Source organism: Macaca thibetana, chromosome 12 (genome assembly GCF_024542745.1).
Source record: "Macaca thibetana thibetana isolate TM-01 chromosome 12, ASM2454274v1, whole genome shotgun sequence".
Classification (NCBI taxonomy): domain Eukaryota; kingdom Metazoa; phylum Chordata; class Mammalia; order Primates; family Cercopithecidae; genus Macaca; species Macaca thibetana.
In genome coordinates this window covers 126,896,807-126,921,083 of record NC_065589.1, presented here as the reverse complement: position 1 = coordinate 126,921,083, position 24,277 = coordinate 126,896,807, and positions in this window count along the sequence as shown.

The window sequence follows — 24,277 nt, the reverse complement described above, 5'->3', positions numbered from 1 at the left end:
TCAACGTTTAATGCATTTTTATTTTATGATTGTTAGTAATCTTTTTATTCATTGACTAATGCTTACAAGATACATCTTATCAGAACCCACCTTCAATTTACATTAATTAACTTCAGCAATATTTTTTGTCTTTTAAAGGAAGCTGAGGAAAGAAAGCACGCGCACACACACACACAGATAGAGAGTGAGAGAGAATTTTTAGTACTGTATTTCCTAGCTTGGGTCTGCATCATCATCTGCTGTCTTCCTTACTTCAGTGCAGCTTTGGCCCCATCTCTTTCCTCTTGAGCTATTATTTTCCAATATATTGCATTTCCATATGATATAGACACACAACACAATTATACACATAATGCCTTTTTTTTTTTTCCCCCCCCTGAGACGGGGTCTCACGCTGTCACCCAGGCTGAAGTGCAGTGGCACAGTCTTGGATCACTGCAACCTCTGCCTCCTGGGTTCAAGCGATTCTCCTGCCCCAGCCTCCCAAGCAGCTGGGATTACAGTAACCCACCACCATGCCTGGCTAATTTTTTATATTTTCAGTAGAGACAGGGTTTCACTTTGTTGTCCAGGCTAGTCTCAAACTCCTGGCCTTGTGATCCACCCACCTTGGCCTCCCAAAGTGTTGGGATTACAGGCTTGAGCCATCACGCCCAGCCCTCATAATGCTTTAAAAAATTTTTAAAAACATGTTAAGAAATAAGTAGAAGAAATATTGCATTATATTATTTTCCACAATTTTCTATGTAATTATCTTTAATGATACTATTTGTTTTTTGCATGGATTCAAATTATTATCACATGTCACTCACTTTCAGCCCAAAGAACTTCCTCTGTGCTTCTTGTAAGGCAAGTCTGCTAGCAATACATTCTCCCAGATTTTGTTTATCTGGTGTATTAGTCAGCTTGAGCTGCCATAACAAAATGCCACAGACTGAAGGCTTAAACAACAGTGTTTATTTTTTCACAGTTATGGATGCTGTAAGTTCAAGATCAAAGTCTAACACGGTCAGTTTCTACTGAGGGCTTTCTTCCTGGCTTGCATCTGGCTGCCTTCTCAATGCGCCCTCACACGGCATACCCACACACATCCACAGAGAGAGAACTAGAGAGAATAGAAAAAGAGAGAAAGAGAGAGGGAAAGAGAGAGAGAGAATGTGAGTGCACACTTTGCCTCTTCTTATACAGACGTGAATCCTATTGAATAAGGGCCCTCATTTAATCTTAATTACCACCATAAAGTTCCCATTTCCAAATACAGTCACATTGCAGGATGGGGCTTCAACCTATGACTTTGTTTTAGCTTCATTTTAAAGTAATTTGATGGATATAAGAGCCCTGATTGAGTTTTTTTCCCTCCTTTCCTTTTGGCACTTTGAATATGTCATCTTACTGATTTTTTAGGTTTTTTTTTTTTTCTTTCTTTTTGGCACTTTGAATATGTCATCATACTGATTTTTTAGGTTTTTCTTTTTTCTTTCCTTTTGGCACTTCGAATATGTCATCATACTGATTTTAGGCCTCCATTTTGTCTGATTTGGAGTTGACCATTAATCTTATTGGAATTATCTTGTTCATGATAAGTCATTTTCTCTTACTGCTTTCAAGATTGCTTTTTGAATATAATGTGTCTAAGCGTGGATCTCTTTGTGAAGAACTTCTTGGGTTTTTTGAAGAATGTTTTGCATTGAATTTGGTATGTTGATGGCAATTATTTCTTTGAACATTTTAAATTCTCCTTTATTTCATCTTTTTCTGGAACTCTATTATTTTTATATTGGTATATTTAATAATGTCTAATATTTCTCTGTCCTTTTTTTATTCGTTTCCTCTCTGTTGTATAATATTTATAGTTTAGATTTGTGAGTGTTTTGCTATTTTCTTCTGCCAGCTCAAGCCTATTGTTGAGCCTCTGTAGCAAAATTTTTATTTGGGCTATTATTATATTTTTCAACTCCAGAATTTCCATTTTGGTCTACTATACTTTATATCCCTTTGTTGATCTTCTTTATCTAAGGAGACATTGTCATCATAACTTTAATTGAGCATAATTTTCTTTAATTATTTGAATATATTTATGATAGCTACCTTGATGTCTTTGCCTGGTAAGACCAACTCTGGGCCTCCTCAAAGGTAGAGCCTATTGGCAGCTTTTTTCCTTCTTGTATATGACTGAGTTTTCTTCTTTGTACGTCTGGTAATTTTTTGTTGAAAACTTCTGAAGGAAATCTATTGTAGTAACTCTACATCCTGATCCCCTCTTCCAAGCTTATTGATGTTGTTTGCTTCTTTATGTGTTAATTATTTGACTGTGGTGGTTCAGAAAAGCTATTTCCCTTCAAGTGTGCCATGTGTGATGTCATGCTCAAATTTCTCTTCTTCATTTTTATCTCAAGCTTATCTCCCTAGGGCCTGTCACATGATCAACACTGTTTAGTTGCCAGCCCCTGATTGGTTCAAGGTCGTGCTTAAGCCCTCTGAGCTAGTAAGTGCCCCCTCCCGTTTATCATAGCATCCCTGTGTGGCTTGGAGACTTATAAAAGAAGTCTGTTGGAGAAGTTTGTGAGTTGCCTTCATATTCAGCTAAGGACTTTTATCTCAAAAGTTGTCTCTCCTGTCACTCCTCACATGGAAGATCCTTGACTATGCACAGACTTCCTGACCGCCAGCGATGACTGGAAATTTTTTTAGCTCTCTTTAGTCTCTCTCTTTCCCTGCTCTCCCTAATAAACTTCTGGCTAGTCTCTTTGTATTGCTATTACATCAAGCTGTCGGACTTCACTAATTGCTAGCTGACTTCAACTGTACTTGGGATAAAATTTACTCAATACTCTGATCCACTTGAAGTTCGGCCCCTTGACAGCAGCAGGTTGTTAATGGACATCGAGCTTGTTCTGACCTTCCTTTGAATAGAACCTCTGCGGTATGGAGCCAAAGCGGGAAGCTGGGGGGCAGGGGTGGTGCTTGCTCTCCATGACTGCCCCATGTGTTTTTTTTATGAATCAGGAACTATGGAGTGTGGTGCTGGACAGGTGAAAACTGGTGCCTCTTCTGAGCACTGTCCATTATAAATCTTCTGTATCCCAGAATGAAGAAGAATAGAATCTAGTGGTTTTCCAAATTGCAAGCCTAACTATAATAGCTTTATCGCAGAAAGCTGAGATATTTTATTTATTTTAACCAATCCTACTAAAGAAGCTCCCCCATAATACAGAGATATTTTATTTATTTTAACCAATCCTACTAAAGAAGCTCCCCCATAATACAGAGATATATGGGAAAAGGAGACTGAATTTTTCACCAGTTGCCCTGCCCAATCTTACTTACTTAATGGAAGTCGGGAGTGGGGAAATGTATATTGCCACTGACTGCTACCATGCACTCAATATAGATCTTCTGTAGCAGGGAGCTGTGCAAAATGTGATTTGCTGGTGTTCACTGGCTTCTAGAAAATTAGGGGGAATGGCAACTATGACATTACTGACAAGACCACTGTGACAACTCGGCCACAAGGCAGAAATGTGAGAGAGGAGGTGGGGGCAGTCTCTAGAACAAATGCCCAGCCTTCTGCTGAGAGATTGCATAGATTTTGTTGAACGCATGCTTCTCAATTTGCTTTAAGCCCTTTGATCAATCTCCACATACTTTGAATGATTGTCTGCTAAATTTCACAAGCGTAGTGGGTGTCTCTCCGGGGGAGAGCTTTCCCAGGGTTCTTTGCAGCACCATTCTGGAAGTCCTACCTTCATGCTATTCGTTTTTGAGCACTGACTGCTCCATCCTACAAAACCGGAAAAATAATGTTTTATCTCCATATCTTGTTATTGTGACTGTTACATTAAATTATTTTTCACAATCATCGCCTCCCCTCACTGAACTATTATGCCAATATACTGCTTTATAGCTCCAAATTTACTTTAGCAAAAATCATTGTCAATAAGTAGAAATGGCAATTTCAGGTGACTTTGATCTTTGGCAAGGCTATAATTGGTCTACATGATACAATCAACAGACTGGATCATTATTTTATATGATAAATTTTATTCATTTTCCCCTCTCTTCAATTTAATTACCATAAAGCTTTTGATGGAAAGCACATTAGTATTCCAAGAATGATAATATAAAAATGTCCTAGTTACTGGAGAAGCTGTTAAAAAAGAAATGTGGAACGGAAGCATGGCAGGCAGCATTGAGATGGCAGTTTGGGAGGATGACAAAGCTCAGGTGAGAATTAAGAACTTGCCTACTCTCTCAGCCTGGTCCATCTTACTCTGAGACCTGAAAGGTTGTTCCTATCCCTGTGTCTCACTGTACCTTTGGGGGACGCAAGCAAAGTTTTGTGCAATAAAGGGGTTCAGTGAGATCAGCACATACTCTGGGTCAAGAAAGCTGAACTATGGCATAATAGAGGCATGGCGGTGGCAGAGACAATAGATTATTGGAGTCACAGGGTCTGAAAAATCAACGGAGGCATGATGGTCATCTAGCATATTCAATTTCTAACTTTCTGAAAAATCAGAAGTAACTTTTTAAAAAGAAAAGACACAGAGGGATCCCCAGTGTATAAGTGTTGCTGCTCTGGGAGCCGTGGTGTTGGGGCAGATTCTGCCACCCTGATTTGCCTGTGGCTCCAGAGGTGCCCAAGACAGTACTACTAATTTCTGGGCTGTTTAGAACTCATGTGAAAGCCTGATCAGAAGCAATCTAACACATGTGAAAGCCTGATCAGAAGCAATCTTTCGTTCTCGGAGTATGAAATTGTACAGGGTGAGGAGGCACCAAAAGTGAAAAGATACCAATGCGGTGTCCATCCACTCTAAAGCCATTATTGAATCTTGCCTGGGGAGTCAGCTCCCGTCCTGGCCAAACCCTGTGTTTGGGCTTTTAGGCCATACCTAAGCAATTACAAAGACCTCCCCTAGGCTATTTTATATAATTGCATACGAATTAGAAACTGAGCCTTTTGCTAGCATTCACAAGGGTTGCCATCAGCAATGTACTCCCTTTCCTGATACTTGCAAATCTGATTAGTGCCTAGAGAGAATGAGGTGCATTAAAAAATGAAAGTAATGCTGAGGGTGGAGAAGGGTCTCTTGGCTGCATCCTTTACCTCCGAGTCACTGAGAGGAGCTCCCTTTGCAAAGGGAGCACACCATGATTTCTCTACATCTTCCCTGCCCGCCTTTTGAGATGCAATTTATGTCCTGCGAAGAGATCCACGGAGGCTGGGGAACTGACCTTGCAGCAGACATTAGGCAGTGGCTCACTGGAACAGCAAGCTGGATGAAGGAGCTGCCGAGAAGAGGATCTGCAGCCAGTGAACTACTATATGGGAACAAGTCACCTGGTAGGACTGTCCACGAGCACTATTTTGGCAGAATAACGATCCACAAGTCCATGCAGCAACAGCTGGCATCATCAAAGTTTATCGGGGCACAATGGGAACAGGAAGACAAGGCACATCCCCTAGAGACCAGCAGACACCAGCTGAAGCCCAGAAGGAGACTGTGGATTTCTTCCCTGCCCTTCCCCACACTGCCTTAAAGAACCAGAAGCTGTTCAGCCTCATAAACCTGGACGCCTTCTTATGAAAACATTCAAGAAAGCCTGGGAGACTAAACATTTCTATTTGAAGAAAAATTAAACAGAGGGACTGCATAAATTAATATGTTGCAGTCAACTGTAAATGGTGAAGGACTAAGAGCAAATATTCAACACGCACACACACACGTGCACACACACGTGCGCGTGCGCGCGCACACACACACACGTTCTCATATACATTTTAACCAGCAGGTGGAGGCTGGAGCTTTGGCCAGCAGAGGAGACGTCCATCTTCAGAACTGCCTACAGCCGGTCTGACAGAGGGGTCAGGCCAGAGGCCGCCTGAAGCTCATGGAACTTGGGCAGGTATGGGTCAGGTAGAAAAGACTTTCTCAAAGGGATGTTTCCTCCATGAGGAAGCCAATCAGGTGGAGGATGGTCACATAGATTCAGAGCCTTTGTAGGTGGGAAGGCCATGGAATACATCTGAAAGGAGTTGAGGCTGCAAAGAAACAGTCATCCAAAACCTCTGCCCTTGTCCTTCTTGTTCCGTGGCTAATCTCTATGCTATAGATTAACAGTCTGAATAAGTCTCAGTCTTTAAATGTCTCTCAGTAATTTCTGAAAGTTCTTGGCCATGAGTACTGCAAATATTCCTTCTGCTCTATCCTCTCTTTCTTCTTGTTCTCTCATTCCTATTAAGTATGCGCATGCCTTTTGAAATTGTCCCACAGCTTCTGGACATTCTGTTCTGTGTTTTCATCCTCCCTCCTTGTGTTTTGTTTTGAAAAGTTTCTCTTGAGCTACCTTCAAGTTCAGTGGCTCCTCCTTGGCTGTATAAAGTCTCCTCAACGAGCCCATCAAAGACATTTTTCATTTTCACTACAAGGCTTTTTATTTCTACCATTTCCTTTGGATTCCATTTCTTTCATTTCTTTCTCTCTGTTAGTATCACCCATCTGGTCTTGCACATTGTGCATATTATTTTATTAGAGTCCTTACCATAGTTGTCATAGTTATTTTAGATTCCCTGTCTGATAATCCTACCAGCTGTGTCCTACATGAGTCTGGGTCTAATGATAGCTTTGTCTCTTCAGACTGTGTTTTTATTTTTCTCTTGCCTTTTAACCTTCCTTGCAATTTTATGTTAAAAGCTGGACATGATGTATTAGGTTACAGGAACTGAGGTTAAAGGCCTCTTGTGTGAGAACTTACATGAATCCAGCTGGAGCTGGGCATGTCTAATGTGGGCTGTTTGTAGGTGCCGAGGCTACGGATTCCTTCGGTGTCTTGGTTTACATCTCTTCTTGGCTCGGGGGCTTCCTTTTGCACTGCTCCTCATAGAGATTGTGTTTTGACTCTTTCAGCCACGGGCCCGTCTTTATCCCGAAGCTTGTTTTTGTGGTGGTGAGGTGCAGGGCTTTCCTCATGCTGTGGTCTTCACAAAGGTCTCGGTTCCTCCATTTCCAATTCACGTCCTTGGACTCGTGTTCCCTACTGACTGCATTCTTCAATGTTTTCCTTTAGGTGAGACAGAAAAGCTGGAGGGGTCTGGGGAAAGGCAGTATTCCCCCACCCCTTGCTGAGGTGAGGTTACTGTGTTGCCCTCTGGGGATGTCTTGCCCCTGGAGAGTGCGCTTCTGTTGGGGAGACGGGTTTGGGAGGGTCATACCAGGGCCAATTCCTCTCCTGCCCCTGCCAAGGCTGCCAGGGCATCTTTCTGGGAGCCTCACCATGAGAAACTTGGTGGAGGTAACAGGAAAGAAAGCCGGGAAATGTCCCGCGCAGCCAATGACAGTGGGGCAGGGACCCTTCAGAATTTTCTCATTTTCATGCTAATCTGTACTTGGCCTCCATCAATGTATCAACCATTCCAGGTGGATACACATTTCTCTCAAGTTGCGGCTCCAGTGACTTCCGATCGTGGTGCAGAAGCTCAGCTGTGATCTCTCCAGACGTGTCTGACCCCACAGATTTCAGGGTGAAGATTTGCCCTGGATCCCAGGCCTCTCCTGGGCCCAAGAAAGCTGCTGATTTTCACCTTGTCCAAACTTTTTCTGTTGTAAGGACTAATGTAATGGCTTCCAAGCTTTTTTCTTGTTGGAGCTGTGACGAGAAGTTTAGTCACGACCATTTTATGCAGATGCATTCATCCTGGTGGGCTGAGGAAGGCGCCTCCCGGAAGGTCTGCTGAAATGAGGCCAATTTACTGTTTCCACTTTCTCCTCAAAAATGGGGAAAATCCCATCAGGGCCGTTGCAGCTGACTTGACAGAACAATCACACTAAAAGGAAGGCTGAGCTGCCCATCTCAATTACTCCAACATTAATTAGGAAGGAAACAGAACGCCAGCAGGAATTTGCCTAAAGCAATTGACTAATTGTCTCAAGATTTCTAAGGCCGTTATAAAAAGTGGAAAGTCCCAGGTTTTGAAATCAGCCAGACTTGAATTATTAATAATAGCTCTTCCCTTCACTGGTTGAGTTCCCACCAGAAGCCAGTTTCTTTATTTTTAAAAGAGGGTAACAGTCTGTACCTTCCAATGTGTTCGAGGATTAAATGGGAGCGTCTATTTAAATCCACTGCACAGTGACTGCCACTCAGAAAGGGCCTGGCGACCTGAGGCTGGCAGCACTGTCTGTGTCTTTCCTCGACCCCTGCAGCCTTGCCATCCTGGCCATCACCCTCTGTGGAGTGGGACAGGGCGCCCGGCCTCACTTTGCTGATGCCCTCTGCTGCCGTCTCTTCACGCACACGTCTGTGCCGCAGAAACTGGCACACTGTGGGTCAGCCTCGAGTGCATGAGGGTGTTTTACTTCCTAATTAGCAAAGGCACAGCTCTTGTGAAATTACTGGCAGATCGAATGTCTCATTACCTTTTATTCATTACTGGCTTCTAATAATTCTGAATTGTTTCTTAATTAGAGTCTGTCCGGTGGAAAATAGCTGTGAAGACAGTGAGACGCAGGACAGACCTCTCGGGTGTAACAGATGGTGGAGGGTCCCTCAGAGACAGTCTTTGTCATCAGTGGGGATGCGTCATTGGGAGGGTCTGTTTCCCTGCCAGAGCCAGCTCAGGCCCACTTCTCCAGCCCTGAGGAAGCGCCACTCTCCATGGCTTCAGGGAGGACAAGCCATGGCCTATCGGGAGAATTTTTTTTCTATTATTATACTTTAAGTTCTAGGGTACATGTGCACAACATGCAGGTTTGTTACATATAAATACATGTGCCATGTTGGTGTGCTGCACCCATTAACTCGTCATTTACATTAGGTACATCTCCTAATGCTATCCCTCCCCGCTACTTCCACCCCTCTCCCCACAATACGCCCTGGTGTGTGAAGTTCCCCTTCCTGTGTCCAAGTGATCTCATTGTTTAATTCCCACCTGTGAGTGAGAACATGCGGCGTTTGGTTTTCCGTTCTTGCGATAGTTTGCTGAGAATGATGATTTCCAGCTGCATCCATGTCCCTACAAAGGACACGAACTCATCCTTTTTTATGGCTGCATAGTATTCCATGGTGTATATGTACCACATTTTCTTCATCCAGTCTGTCACTGATGGACATTTGGGTTGATTCCAAGTCTTTGCTATTGTGAATAGTGCCACAATAAACATATGTGTGCATGTGTCTTTATAGCAGCATGATCCTTTGGGTATATACCCAGTAATGGGGTGGCTGGGTCAAATGGTATTTCTAGTTCTAGATCCTTGAGGAATCGCCACACTGTTTTCCACAATGGTTGAACTTCTAGTCCCACCCTGGTGCGGGGATGAATAGAGCCTGTGGCAGTGGTGTCTCCTTACCCAGGGTCTCCTCCACGGTTCTTCTCCCAATCCTTCTGCACGTGAGAGCCTCAGGCTTCCCCTCCTCCCATAGAGCACGATTCCAGGAAAGAGTGTGACTCTTTGTCCCTACCTTCCGTTTGCATTAAAGATCCTGTTCTTACCAGGAGACTCAAGGTGTTTCTTATTACGTCTCATCGCTAATTGTCAATAAGAGGTTATTTCCCTTTTACAGAAACGCAAGCTATCACTTTGACAGTATGCATCACAAAAGTTTAGAGTCATTATCTTTACTCCAGAGAATTTAATCTTAGAAAATCATTACAAATGCAGACAAATTTTAAGCTCAAAGAGACTGTTATGGGTTGAATCGTGTTCCTCCAAAATTCATATATTGACGTCCCCAGTACCTCAGGATGTGACTTTATTTAGTGATAGGATCTTTACAGAGATAATAAAGTGAAAATTAGGCCATTAGGATGGGCCCTAAACCATCATGACTGCTGTTCTTATAAAAATGGAGAATTTGGGTCGGGGTGGTGGCTCATGCCTGTAATCCCAGCACTTTAGGAGGCTGAGGCAGGTGGATCACAAGGTCAGGAGATTGAGACCATCCTGGCCAACATGGTGAAACCCTGTCTGTACTAAAAATACAAAAATTAGCTGGGTGTTTTGGTACATGCCTGTAGACCCAGCTACTCGGTAGGCTGAGGCAGGAGAATCGCTTGAACCAGGGAGGCGGAGGTTGCAGTGAGTCGAGATTGCACCACTGCACTCCAACCTGGCAACAGAACAAGACTTCATTTCAAAATAAAGAAGTAATAAAAAAAGGGAATTTGGACACACAGACACCCAGAGAAAGAAGGTGAAATGAAGAAATGCAGAGAGAAAACAGCCACGCACAGAGAAGGAGAAAGGCATAGGGCACACCCTCCCAGCCTTCGGAAGGAAACAATCCCGCTAACACCTTGATTTTGTTCTTCTAGCCTCCAGAACTGTAAGATAATGCATTTCTGTTGTTTAAGCCACCCAGTCTGTGGCACTTTTTGACTGAAGCCCTTGACAACTACTACAGACAGACATAGCTGCACAGATCAGACCTAAATGCACAGCGTTGGGAAATGATTCAGTAAACATGGAATATGCATTTAATGCTGTGTCACCCAGCAATTAAAATGTATGTTTACAAAGAGGCATCAATAACATGGAAAAAATGACAAGTGAAAACAAGCTAAAGTTTATAGACAGAATGGTCACAATACATACACCAGACAAAAAACCTGCCCAGGAAGGTCATTGGGGGATATGTTCAATCACACTAGTAATCAAGGATTGCCATTGTAAACAACAGTGAAATACATCTGCCAGATTGGATTTTCAAATCAAACTATTTAATTCTGAGCAGGTCCATGAGCAGGCTTTTCTCATAGGCTGCTGGAGGGAGTAGGAGTTGGTATAATGTTTCTGGGAAAGAACTTGGCTAAAAATGGAAGAACTTTAACAGTTTTTGTACTTTATAGGCCAATATTTTCAATTTCTAGGAATTTGTACTAAGGAAATAATCACAGTTTGGAAGAAAGGTTAAAGTATATGGATTTTTGTGCAGCATGACTCATGATAGGAAAACAAACCGATGTAACAAATGTGCCCCAGGATGGAAGCTATGACGAGTCTACATAGATCCCGTGAAATCATGTGTCATCAAACAACTACAACAGAATGACAGCACATTGCTGGTTTCGTGAAATTAAAAAAAAATGAAGGTATTTATAAAGAAATGAACCATGATTTTATACAAACTATCTTTACAGGAATGTTTGTAGTTTTAAGTTATTATATTCTTATCCTACCTACAATTTTAAATTAAAACAAATATTACTTTATAAAATGAATAATTTAATAATCTTGAAAACTAAGGACTGAAAAACATCATTAGGAAGATGGAATTGTGTGTGTGTCGGCGGGGAGTAGATGAGGAGTTTTCCAAAATTACTAAAATCAGTCATGTTGTTAGATGTGTTTTATTTTCCCCTTTGGACCTCAAGTAGAAATAACTAGTTGAGCAGTAAAACCACAGTTGCTTCACTAGGGGAAAAGATGAACAAGCAGGAGCGCAGGAATCTGACAGAATGTGAAGCAGAGGACAGCGACATCCTAGTTTACCAGTACTCATAAGGCTCTCGAGGCCTGTGTCAATCAAGGCGGGAGGACTGCAGGAGGCGACCACAGATCATGGGAGACACAGCCCAGAGTATGACAGTCTGCAGGAGGCTGGACCGGAGAAGCATAGATCCAGTAACCCCTGGACTCTTAGGCCCATGCACTTTGCCAGCCTACTCTAAAGGGAGGGTCAGAACATGATCCTACTCAAAAGTTTTGGTGGCAGATTCCATTCAGACTCTTAATACTACTGAGCACTCCTAAGATATTGTCCATCAATGTTTTCAGTATAAGAAATTTAAACAGATTATTAATATATTCATTTTTTATTTAAAAATAAAAAAGAACCACCTGATAGTAACATAAATTGCATGGTTTATAAAAAAATTAACTATATTTTATTAAAAAGAAGGAACTAGTGAGAAAACGGACATTCCTTTACCCTTTTGCAAATCTCTCTTTTTTTTTCAGACGGAGTCTCGGTCTGTTGCTAGGCTGGAGTGCAGTGGCGTAATCTCGGCTCACTGCAACCTCTGCCTCCCAGGTTCAAGTCATTCCCCTGCCTCAGCCTCCAAAGTACCTGGGACTACAGGCTTGCGCCACCACGAGTAGAGACGGGGTTTCACCATGTTGGCCAGGATGGTCTGAACTCCTGACCTCGTGATCTGCCTGCCTTGGCCTCCCAAAGTGCTGGGATTACAGGCATGAGCCACCGCGACAGGTCGCAAATCTCTTTAACGTCTGGCTTAATGGAAGAGAAATCAACTCTACTTGGTTTGCCTGTGTACACTCCATTGTGATAGCACATGTTCTGTAACCTCCAGAAAACCCTGCTGTACAGCTACGGTAACACTGAAAAAGACACAATACTTTGGCATTGCTATGCAAATGATTTTGAACTCATGGAGTTATTAAAAGGATTTTGGGAACCCCTAAGTGTTCCTGGACCAGAAACTTTGATAACCACTACTATCACCAGAGGTAGAAAAACGGAAATGTGAGATTGTCCGTAGACCCAGTCCTGACTCCCTAGAATGCACTCAGCCAGGCTTCAGGAGGAATCTTGCCCCCTGCTTTCCCCAGCACATGAAATCATCGAATCAGATAGCTTTGGAGAACGAAAAGCATACTACAGGTGAGCAAGAATTACTAAAAGTAGAAAACAAACCAGATCCTACATGGGGTGAAGCATGCATAGGAGCCCGCGTTTCAAAACGTGAACACACAGCAACTGCTACAGCAGCACTAGATTGTGGCTCAGAGTCAGCGGCTGCCACCGTCCTCAGGGTGTGTAACAGGGCAGCTGCCATCCTCTTTAGAGGATCAAGGGACAAGAGCAATTGCTCCAAGGAACATCAGGGTAATGTGTGTGGGTTTGGAGAGTCAGGACCGTGGCTCACCCGGTTGGTAACACCCTGAGGTCAGAGGAGTCCCCACACTGGGAAGACAGCCCTTTGTGAACCCATCTTGTGGCTCCCATCAGTGAGGAGGGAGAGATGGGTCTTCTCAAATGAAGACAGATGATGTTCTCAACCCACCAGCATTCGTGGAAAACCACACCATAAAGCAGTTCCATCCAAACCAACCAGAATCAAGCATTCTTTCAACAAATACCTATTGATCAGTAATCATGTGCCAATATAGATATATTTTAACAATTTTTCTATAAGGAATATTTGGGTAGTTTTAAATGCTATTGACTACTATATTTTCTACTAAAATGCTTTCTAAAAGTAAGTTGACATTATGAAATATTTACAAAGCATCAGGTATTGTTCCAAATTTTTACGCACATTTGAAAAAATAATGTTTTCATAAATTGACAAAAACTACATATTTATGGCATACAACGTGATGTTTTTATATATGTGCACACTGTGGAACAGCTAAATACAGCAATTGACATATTCAGGACCTCACATGCTTATCATTTTTGGAGGGCAAGAGCATTAAAATCTACTCTTAGTAAATTTCAGACTGTGTCTGGAGTTGGCTCCTGCCAGTGGGTTCGTGGTCTGGCTGATTTCAAGAATGAAGCCACGGACCTTGCAGACCTTCGTGGTGAGTGTTGCAGCTCTTAAACATGGCAAGGCCCAATGAGTGAGCAGCAGCAGCAAAATTTATGGTGAAGAGGGAAACAACAAAGCTTCCACACTACAGAAGGTAACCCAAGGGGTTGCAGCTGCTGGCTGGTGTGGCCACCTTTTATTGCTTTATTTGTCCCCGCCCATGTTCTATTTCTGTCCTATAAGAATGTGCTTTTTTCAATCCTCCCCCGATTGGCTACGTTTAGAATCCTGCTGATTGGTGCATGTTACAGAGCTCTGACTGGTGCGTTTTACAGAGCACTGATTGGTGTGTTTTACAGAGCACTGATTGGTGTGTTTTTACAAAGCACTGATTGGTGCATTTTACAATCCTCTTGTAAGACAGAAAAGTTCTCCAAGTCCCCACTGGACCCAGGAGTCCGGCTGGCTTCACCTCTCAATACAATACATTGTTATTAACTGTAGTCATCATGTTGTACGATAGATTTCTTGAACTTATCTCCCCAGTCTAACTGAAATTTTATGTCCTTAGGCCTGAATCTCCACCCCACCCTTCCCCCAGTCACTGGTAACCACCATTCTACTCTCTGCGCCTGTGAGTTTGACTTTCTTAGATTCCACATATAAGTGAGATCATACAGTATTTGTCTTCATGTGCCTGCTAATTTCATCCAGTATAGTGTCCTCTAAGTCCACCCATGTTGTCACAAATGACATGATTTTGTTCTTAAGGTTGAATATTGTCAAATTGTGTATATACCACGTTTTCTTTCTCCATTAATCTGTTGGTGAGTCCTTAGGTGGATTTCATGTCCTGGGCTGTTGTGAAGAGGGAAAGAACAAAGCTTCGGTGAACATGGGAATGCAGACATCTCTTTTGAGATCCTGATTTTATTTCCGTTAGATATAAACACAGGAGTGGGACTGTTGGATCATATGGTCGTTTGACTCTTAGTATTTTGAGGAACTGCCATATTGTTTTCCATAATGGCTACACTAATTTACATTCCTGCCAGAAATGTTCCAGTGTTTTCCTTCCCCACATCCTCACTAACACTTATGTTCCGTCTCTTTGATAATCACTGTTATAATGGGTGTGGGGTGTTATTTCATTGCAGTTTTGATTTACATTTCCCTGAAGATGAGTGATGTTGAACATTTTCTCATATGCATGTTGGTTGCTTTATGTCATCTTTTGATAAATATCTGTTTGGTTCTTTGCCCATTTTCTAGTTGGGTTATTTGTTAAGTCTCATTGCTTTTTTGGGAGGTTGGTGTTAAAACCATTTGGGCATGTTTTTGTAAATATATCTATGTATAAGGATCCTTGCTATATTGCTATAAGATGAACTTCTGGATGTAAAAGCCATGCAGATTTTAAAATTTGGTAAATTTGGCAATTTGTCTTTAAGATATGTATATGAATTTACTTCTGTACAAACTATAACAGTGTACACTAATTTACACTTCTCCCAAGAAGAGGTGGTAGCTCCAATTTTTCTTCCAATACTGAATTGATATCAATATTCTTTTAAATTTTTGTCCATCTGATCAGATAAATAAAATACATCACTCTGGCCTAAATTTTTATTTTAAAATTATTCACAAAATTGTATTATATTTTCAAATGTTTATTGGCCATTTGTGGTTTTATATAGGTAAATTGTCTATTCATAGCCACTATCAATACCCCTATTTTTTTTTGTTTGTTGTTACATAGGCATTCCCTATACACCATACATATTAATTCCTTGTTCACCACATGTATTGTCGATATTTTTTCCCAGGTTGTCACTAACCCATTTGTATGATGACTTTTGTGACTTTCGCAGTACTGAAAAATTTTAATATTTATGAAGTCAAATCTTGCCACCTTTTTCTTTAATGGTTTCTGTCTGGGGTCTGTTTTATGCTTAGAGTTTTAAGATTGTATTGTTATTTTATTTTAAATGTATCTTTTCTTTTTATTAAAAGATCAGTAGTACTTTATAGTTGGGAAAATGCATATTCTAAGCATTTGCATACCCAGATTAGCTGGACTGAGATCGCAGGTCTCCTTATAGCATGAGGCTCACCCATATTTGTTGAGAGCTGATGGGTCAGCCTCCATTGGATTGATGGTTTCACGATTCCATCCACAGTTCCTAATAACCTTTTTGTTGAATATTGTCAGACAGGATGACTGATGTTATCATCACAGTGTTATAAATTAGAAAACGTTCTCTTAGATATATTTTTGGCTACACACCTACCCTATCTCCTAGGAGAAAGGTTCACTCCTCTTGGGTAGACACCGACTCTCTTCAGGGAAGTGTAGTAGAGCCACACTCTCCTCCCTCTCAGCAGCCACTGTGCTGGGGCTTGTTACACAGGTAGTCTATGAGCATGTTATTCAATCTTTCTTCCAGGATAGATCTGAATTTATTGGATGTCAGGTTCCACAGGCCCCCTGCTTGGTCCATTGCAGAGGGCTGGAGAAGCAAGCCTGGAAGTTACTTCCAGGGGCTCAATTCCATGGGAACCAAGTGGAGGCTTTGGAATTCTGGTCAATGTATTTTTTTCCTGTCAAAACTATCACAATGTGATTATGCACTGCCCTTGCCTCCACTGAAGCTATACTGCACTTCACCTATGCCTGGCCTTAGTGAGACATTTCTGCATTTCCAACTATGGGCCAGACTGCTCTCCAGTCAGAAGGGCACCACTCATAACTTAGGAGACCCCCTTGTGCCTGCCTATAAATGAATTACTGAAGAAAAGATTAGAAGCAACAGAAGCCCCATTCCTCCAAATGAGGCTCTATTCTCAAAGAGCCTGGAGCATCAGCCAGACATTCAGAAAGACAATGAGGTTTGGGATAAATGGAAGTAATTTACTTCCAAGAGATTTCCATCAATTGTGTTGGGTTAGAGGAAACTTTGACCAAGCTATTTCTTTTAGCCTGAGGCCTAGAAATTCTATCATCTTGTTTACCTAGTAAATGAGGCTGCCATGGAACTGGAGTAAAATATATAACCAGAAGTCACTCAAAGTATAAGCTGAATTATATATTTGGAGTGGTAGAAGGTAGGGTCAGCAAAGGATAATGAGGCAAGGAGCATATTTGCAGAGAGAAAGATTGAAAGGTGTTCTCTATCATTCATTTGTGTTTAGTACTCACTACCTCACATTTTGCACAGTTTAACTTTATTTTGAATTAATTTTAGGTTTACAGAAGGGTTGTGAAGATAATACAGAGAGTTCCTGTCTTCCTTCACCTTCCTTCCCTTACATTAACATCTTACATAACCAGAGCACATTTATCAAAGCTAATAAATTGACATCAGCATAACACCATGAACTAAATTCTAGATGTTTTTCATATTTTTTGCCCTAATGTTTATTTTTCTCTTCTGTGAAATGATCCACTCCAGAATACCATGTTGCACTCACTCATTGTGTCTCCTTAGTCTCTTCCAATCTGTGACTGTTTCTGTGTTTTCCCTTGTGTTTTATGACCTTGCCACATTTGAAGAGCAGCAGTGGTCAGAGATCTAGCTGTAGAATGCACCTGGTTGTGGGTTTAGCTGATGCTTCTCGTGACTGGACTGTGTATCTTCCTCAACCCAGCACATCGGGGGGTACATGGAGTTAACCTGGTTTCCACTATGATGTGTATGTTGATCCTTTGGTTAAGGAGATTTTGATCAAGATTTTCTTTACTTTTTTCTCTCCTTCCTTCCTTCCTTCTCTCCCTCCTTCCTTCCTTCCTTCCTTCCTTCCTTCCTTCCTTCCTTCCTTCCTTCCTTCCTTCCTTCCTTCCTTCCTTCCTCTTTTCTTTTTTGAGACAGGTTCTCACTCTGTCATCCAGATGGTAGTGCAGTGATGCAATCTCAGCTCACTGCAACCTCTGCCTCCAGAACTCAGGTGAGCCTCCTGAGTAGCTGAGACTACAGGTGTGCACCACCATGCCCAGCTAATTTTTTAAAAACCTTCTTTAATAAAGATGATGTCTCACTCAGGCTGGTCTTGAACTCCTATACTCAAGTGATTCTCTTGCCTCGCCCTTCCGTGTGCTGAGATTACAGGCATGAGCCACCATGACTGGCCTTGGATTTTCTGCTTGAAAGTTACTCTGTTTCCCTTTCCAACCTTTATTTCAGTGGCTCTCAATGAAGGGTGGTTTGTTCCCCAGAGGATATTCAGGGGAGACATGCTTGGTTGTCACAGATGAGAGTGAGGTTGCTCTTGGGATCTAGCAGGTAGAGGCTGAAGATGCTGCTGTCATCTTACCCTGCAAAGGGCATCCCTGCAACAGAGAACTGTGCTGAGGCCAAGAAACCGCACTCGATTAGTAGCAATTCACTACAGTCAGCCCACACTCAATGGGAAGGGAATTAAGCTACATCTTCTAGAAGGAGTAGTATCAAAGGATTTCTGAACATATGTTAAAGCCAGCACAGTAATTAAATATTTTGCAGAAAATACTTTGAGGCTATGCAAATTCCTGTTTCTCCTCGAAGTTCCACCCACTAATTTTCGCACGCATCAATTGCCCGGAGCAATTATTACTGTGCTGTTCTGATGGTGATTTTCTATTTCCCTCATTGCTTCTACATTTATTATTTCTGCCTTGCATTTTAATTAGTTTTTCATGTAATGGTACTTTTAGTAAAAGGGAGTGGAGTTATTTCCTGTGTCACTAGCAGAATAGACCTAAAATATTTGATGCTGTCTTATTCATTTATACTCTTATTCACTTATTCATTCATCTATTTATTCTACAAATATGTGTCGAGTGTTTACTTTGTGCTATACATTGTTGTTCTAGGCCCTGGAGACACAGTGGAGAATGAAATAAACAATCCTTATCCTGTGGAGCCTACCCTTAAATGAGGGAAAATGAGGGGAAACAGGTAGTGAACAAGCAAAGGGTTCAGATTTTTTTTTAACGGGGCCTGGTGGTATATTAGCTGGAGAAAAAGTGAAATCTGAATAACTCAACTTGTATTGTATTTCTTGTTTCAGTGGTAAATCATTGACTTATCTTTAAACTGGGAGAGTAAAGATATTATGAAGAAGTGAATCTCCAGGTAGCCAGAGAAGTAGGGGAGAATTGGGTTGCTACTAGCCAGGAGGCATGAGAGGGTGGCTTAATGGAATGCTCAGGGGCCCAGGACTCTCTAGGATCCTGATGAGTGTCAATTTTTCCACAGGGAGGGTTGAACATGTGGAGGACAGGCTGCTGCAAGCAAAGGGAAGTACAGGGCTACTATCCAAGATGCAGCAGCCAGACGGGGAGTGAGGAGGAAAGATACTTGGAGCTCTTCCTCCTCCTGCCCACCAGTCTCCTGCTGCTGCTGTCCGTGGCTGAATCCACTTGGAACCAGTGGGCGAGAAGCCCAGGTGACACAGTGTCTGTGTATCAGCCTCTGGGGATGCAGAGCAGGAAGAGGGGGCTGGAGAATGTGTCTGGGGTGAGGAGAGGCGAAGGGTGGACCAGCATCATCACAACAAAGAGGCACTAGCATCAGGGGTCTTAACTAGGACCCAGGGCTGGGTGACTTTGGCTTTGAGGGATGGAGGGTCCTCTAACATCATGACGACTGAACCAGGACTCACCAGTCAGGGTGGCTGCAGGCTCATCCTCAATCAGAGGCACGTGCGCTGCATAGCACCCCTGGAGAAAGAACCTGCTTTACAGCCAACGTTGAACCAGATGGCTTCTAAATAGCCCCTTTGTCTCCCGCGGGATGGGGACCTGAGGTTGCATCTCCTACTGACTGGCTTATCTAAGGGGCCTCCACAATCCCTCTTCAGAATGTAACTGTGCCCTATTCACGTAGAAAATCACATACGCATCTCAAACAATCAGATTTTCTGGGTATGTGATACTATTTCTCTTAATCCTTTATGAAAAATGATTCTGTGTGCCATGAATGTACTCTTTAGAAAATGGATAGCCATACTCTTTATTTTCTCAAACAGAAACCAGAGAAGAGTAATAAATTGCAGGAGAGAAATTCAAGTATTTTCAATATTAAGGTCCGTTATTTCACTCTTCTGTTAATACTGTGGATGGTCCTGACTCAAGCCAGAGTCCTAACATGTGCTTTCCTGAAAAACTGACAGATGTCAGCTGCCTCAGCAGGAGGACTTGCCTCCTGCCCGGAGAATGGACTCTCTCCTGTGCATCCACACACGGATATCCACGTCGATCTTTCTCTCCCGTTTCCTCTGTCTCCCTCCTGTCTTTGCTCACAGTGATGGTGAATTTTATGCGTCTACTTGACTGGGTCACGGAATACCCAGACAGCTGGTAAAATGTTATTTCTGGGTAAATCTGTGAGGGTGTTACTCAAAGAGATTCACATTTGAATCAGCAGAGTCAGTAAAGGAGATCTGTCCTCCCCAGGGTGGGTTAACACCTTTCAACGTATTGAGGGCTAGGATAGAACAAAAAGGAGGAAGGGCGAATTTGCTCTCTCTTTTCTTGATTTAGGACATCCACCTGCTCCTGTCCTGGGGGATCAAAACTTCTGTTTCTCCAGTTTGTGGACTCAGAAGAAGACTTGAACTGTTGAGCCCTGATTCTCAGGCCTTCTGGTGTGGACTAAATTATACCACCAGCTTATCTAGTTATTCAGCTTGCAGATGGCAGACCATGGAATTTCTCAGCTTCCGTAACCACAAGAGCAAATTCCTACAATAAATTTCCTTATATATATGTATGTATGTATGCATGTATGTGAAATGTGTATATATATACACATACACACACACACATACTACATATATATATGTATGCACACACACCTATATCTATATCAAGAGATATAGATATGTAGGTTCTGCTTCTCTAGAGAACCCTACTCATGTAGTGTACATAAGCTTCAGATGAAAGTGGACCCTTGAGAGATGATACAGCTAACCAATCATCACTAGGTTTTATTTGTTTAGAGGCTGCAGCATGAGCACATAAGAGAATGTGTCCCTGGCCTTATGCTGGCTAGACCTGGAGGCTATGGATCAATCAGCCCCTGCAGGGTAGATTTTATTAAGCATCCTTCTAATGAACCCTTTTTTTGTCAACATTTTAATGAAATTGTACAGAAAAGGCAAAGGCTTTGTATTGAAACCTACTAATCACCAGTATATTTTTATTATTTTTCTTATAGTCTTTCCTAGACATAATATACACAGTAAAACACACATATTTTATATCTTGTACATATTGTACATCTTGATCAATTTTACATGTATTCCTGAGTGATCAGTCCTCAAATGAAGACATGAAACATTTCATCTCCCTAGGAAATTTTATCACACCCCTCCTGGTCAATACCTACTCCCTCACTCCCACCTTCACCACAATAGTTCATCACTCCTCTGACTTCTATCCTCATGGATTCTGGATATAAGCATTCATAGTTAATATAAACTTTATATAAAGGGAATCAGTGTGCATACACTATTGTGTCTGCTTATTTGGCTCAATGTTTCTGAGCATTATCCGCATTGTTGAGCATAGCAATCACTTTGCTTTGCTTTCATTGCCGTGTGGTACTCCATTGTATGAATACATACTCCAATGTATGGATATATGACGTGTTGTTGACCCATTCTCTCTTGGTTGTGCATTTGGTTTATTTTCAGTTTTGACTACTATGAATTAAATAGCCATTAACATTTTGGCTTGTGACTTTTGGTGGACAATACACACTCATTTCTGTTGAGTACTGTTACAGCTTGAATTGTGTCTCCCAAAGTGTTCATATTTTGAAGTCCAAACCCCTACTATCTCAGAATGTAACCTTATTTGGGAATAGGGGCTGTACAGATGTATTTAATTTAGATGAGGTCACACTGGAGTAGGGTAGTCCCTAATCCTACTGGATTGAATGTCCTTATAGAAAGGGGGGTGTTTGGACAGAGACACACATAAAACAGAATATTATTTAGATTGTAGTTGTCCTGCCACAGGCCAAGGAACTACCAGAAGCTTAGGAGGAGGTCAGGATGATCCTTTCCACATTCCTTCAGAAGGAGGATAGCCTCAACGTCACCTTGATCTCCAACGTGTGGCCTCCAGGACTGTGAGATAATAACTTTCTGTTTAAGCCTCCCGGTCTGTGGTACTTTGTCATGGCAGCCCTAGGAGACTACTACAGGAGTATAGCTAGAAGTAGAGTTGCTGTGACACAGGGTAAGAACTGGTTTTTGTTAGAAACTATCATTTTCCAAAGTCCTTGTACAATCCCAAAAGCTCCATTCTTGATAACATTTAGACTGTCCATATTTTTTATTTTGGTCATTTGCATTTTCCTGATGATTAATGAATGCAATCACTTAATCGTACATTCATTGGTCCTATGGACATATTCTTTTGTGAAGTATCTGTTCAAATACTTTTCTAATTTTTAATTCAGTTTTGTGTTTCCATTGATTTATGTGATTTTTATATACTCTTTTATTAGCTGCATTTATTACAAATATTTTCTCTCAGTGTAAACATGTCTTTTCACTTGCTTAATGTATTTGATAAGCACAATTTTGAATTTTGATGAAGTCAGCTTTATTTGATTTTAATTTTTGGTTAGAATGTTTTTGCATCTTTTCTAAGAAATCTTCTCCTTCCCCAAGACTATGAAGACATTGAAAAAATTTCTTCCTCTAGAAATTTATCACTTTAACTCTCACCTGTAGCACTATAATATATTTCAAATTAATTTCTAATAATGGTCAAAGGGTCAAAATACGTTTTTTTCCACATGGAAATCCAGAAACTTGGCAGCTGTCCCTTGGACCTTGAGTGATCCTGGGCTTGGACTAAATACAAAGATGTTTAAGGGAAGGTGGAAGTGCATTAGGAATGCTGTTTTGGGGGTTGAATAAGATCACCTACATTTTAACTAAAAACTGATTGCAGACATCCAGCTTCTTAAATCAGTGATGGACCATTTTTGTCACATTTTGTCACATTTGATCAGACCTCCTCCTAAGCTTCTGGTAGCTGCTTGGCCTGTGGCAGCACAACTGCACTCTACATAATTTTCTCCTGTATGTGTCCCTGGGTCCAAAATCCCCCCTTTCTGTAAAGACATCTAAGCCAACAGGACTAGGGACTACCCTACCCCAGTATGACCTCATCTAAATTAATTACATCTGTAATTAATTTTTGAATCACGTGAAGCAGGAGCAGCTGTGTGCTGGGCACATCTCCATGTGCTCACTGGCCACTGGTAACATCTCCACATACACAATTGGTGTGCATGTGCTGCGGCCGAGTTACCGGGAGACCACACCAGGGTGCATTTGAGATCACGGGAGTGTAGGAATCTGGTGGTCAACAGTGAGGGCAAAAGAAAGAAGCCAGATGGGGGTGTTGCCAGTGCAGTGCATGTGTGTGCAGGCCGTATGTGTGTGCAGGAACATGTGTGTGCACATGTGCATGTGTGTGTGTGTGCAGTACATGTGTGTTGTGTGTGTGCATGCACGTGCCCTCTCCAGAATGTGGATAGGGCCTTGCCGTTGAGCACACTCCTCAACCGCTCAAGACCACCACCAGAAAAAATGGACTATGTGCCCATAGTGACTCCTCAATTTGGCCTTTGTAATGCATTTTGTCTCCTTGTCATTTGTTCAATATTTTGCTCACTCTCCTTCATTTTATCTTTAAACTCCCTTTTTGGGGGGGATGGAAGATCGTATTTTTTTAATTTTTAAGAGCTCCTCCCACCACTGTCTGTCTTTTTCTTTAAGTAGCCTGTTTCTGTTTAATGAGACATTACAGTTTTAAATTTCATCGAGGATACAAGAGTGTTTTTTTTTGTTTGTTTTTTGTTTTTTTTTTTGGAGACGGAATCTCGCTCTGTCGCCCAGGCTGGAGTGCAGTGGCTGGATCTCGGCTCACTGCAAGCTCCGCCTCCCGGGTTTACGCCATTCTCCTGCCTCAGCTTCCCTAGTAGCTGGGACTACAGGTGCCGCCACCTCGCCCGGCTAATTTTTTGTATTTTTAGTACAGACGGGGTTTCACCGTGTTAACCACGATGGTCTCGATCTCCTGACCTCGTGATCGGCCTGCCTTGGCCTCCCAAAGTGCTGGGATTACAGGCGTGAGCCACCGCCCCCAGCCATTTTTTTTTTTTTAAGATGTTAACATATTTTTCATTTCCGGAATTATCTGTTCCCTCCATTGTGAGTCTTCGTTATTTATCTTGTGGCCAGTCATTCATTCAGGAAATATTTATCCAATGTCTTCTATGTGCAACCGCAGTTCTAGCCTTGGAGTCCATCAGTAGTCTTTCCTTAAATATCTGGTTTCCTTGGTCATTATGCTTCAATTGATGTTTAAGAGGGGTGCCATGAGAAGCCTGGGTGAGTGCCCATGGCTAGATATTGTCTACTAGAGGCTTTTACGTAGGAATGAGCTGGTGAGGTCCCAGCCAGTCTTAGGAGTGGAGGAGAAGGCAGGGCCAGGAGATTTAATGCTTGTTTGCAGTCTTCTAATGACTGCATCAGGCACTCCAGTTCTCCTTCAGGTTCAAATCTTTTAGAACTCTCTGCCTTTCTGCCTGCAGAGAATGAGTCTGACTGCTGAGACTCCGGCGTGTCCGTGTTGCTTTGTGGATAACGCTGTCATGCCAAGCTGCAGCATGGAAGTGCCTCTGGGGCAGCACACTCCACGGAGCTGGTGGGAGCCGGCCCCTTCTGAGGTGGGACGAGAGTTCCCGGGCAGCTGCAGGTGCCCAAACCACA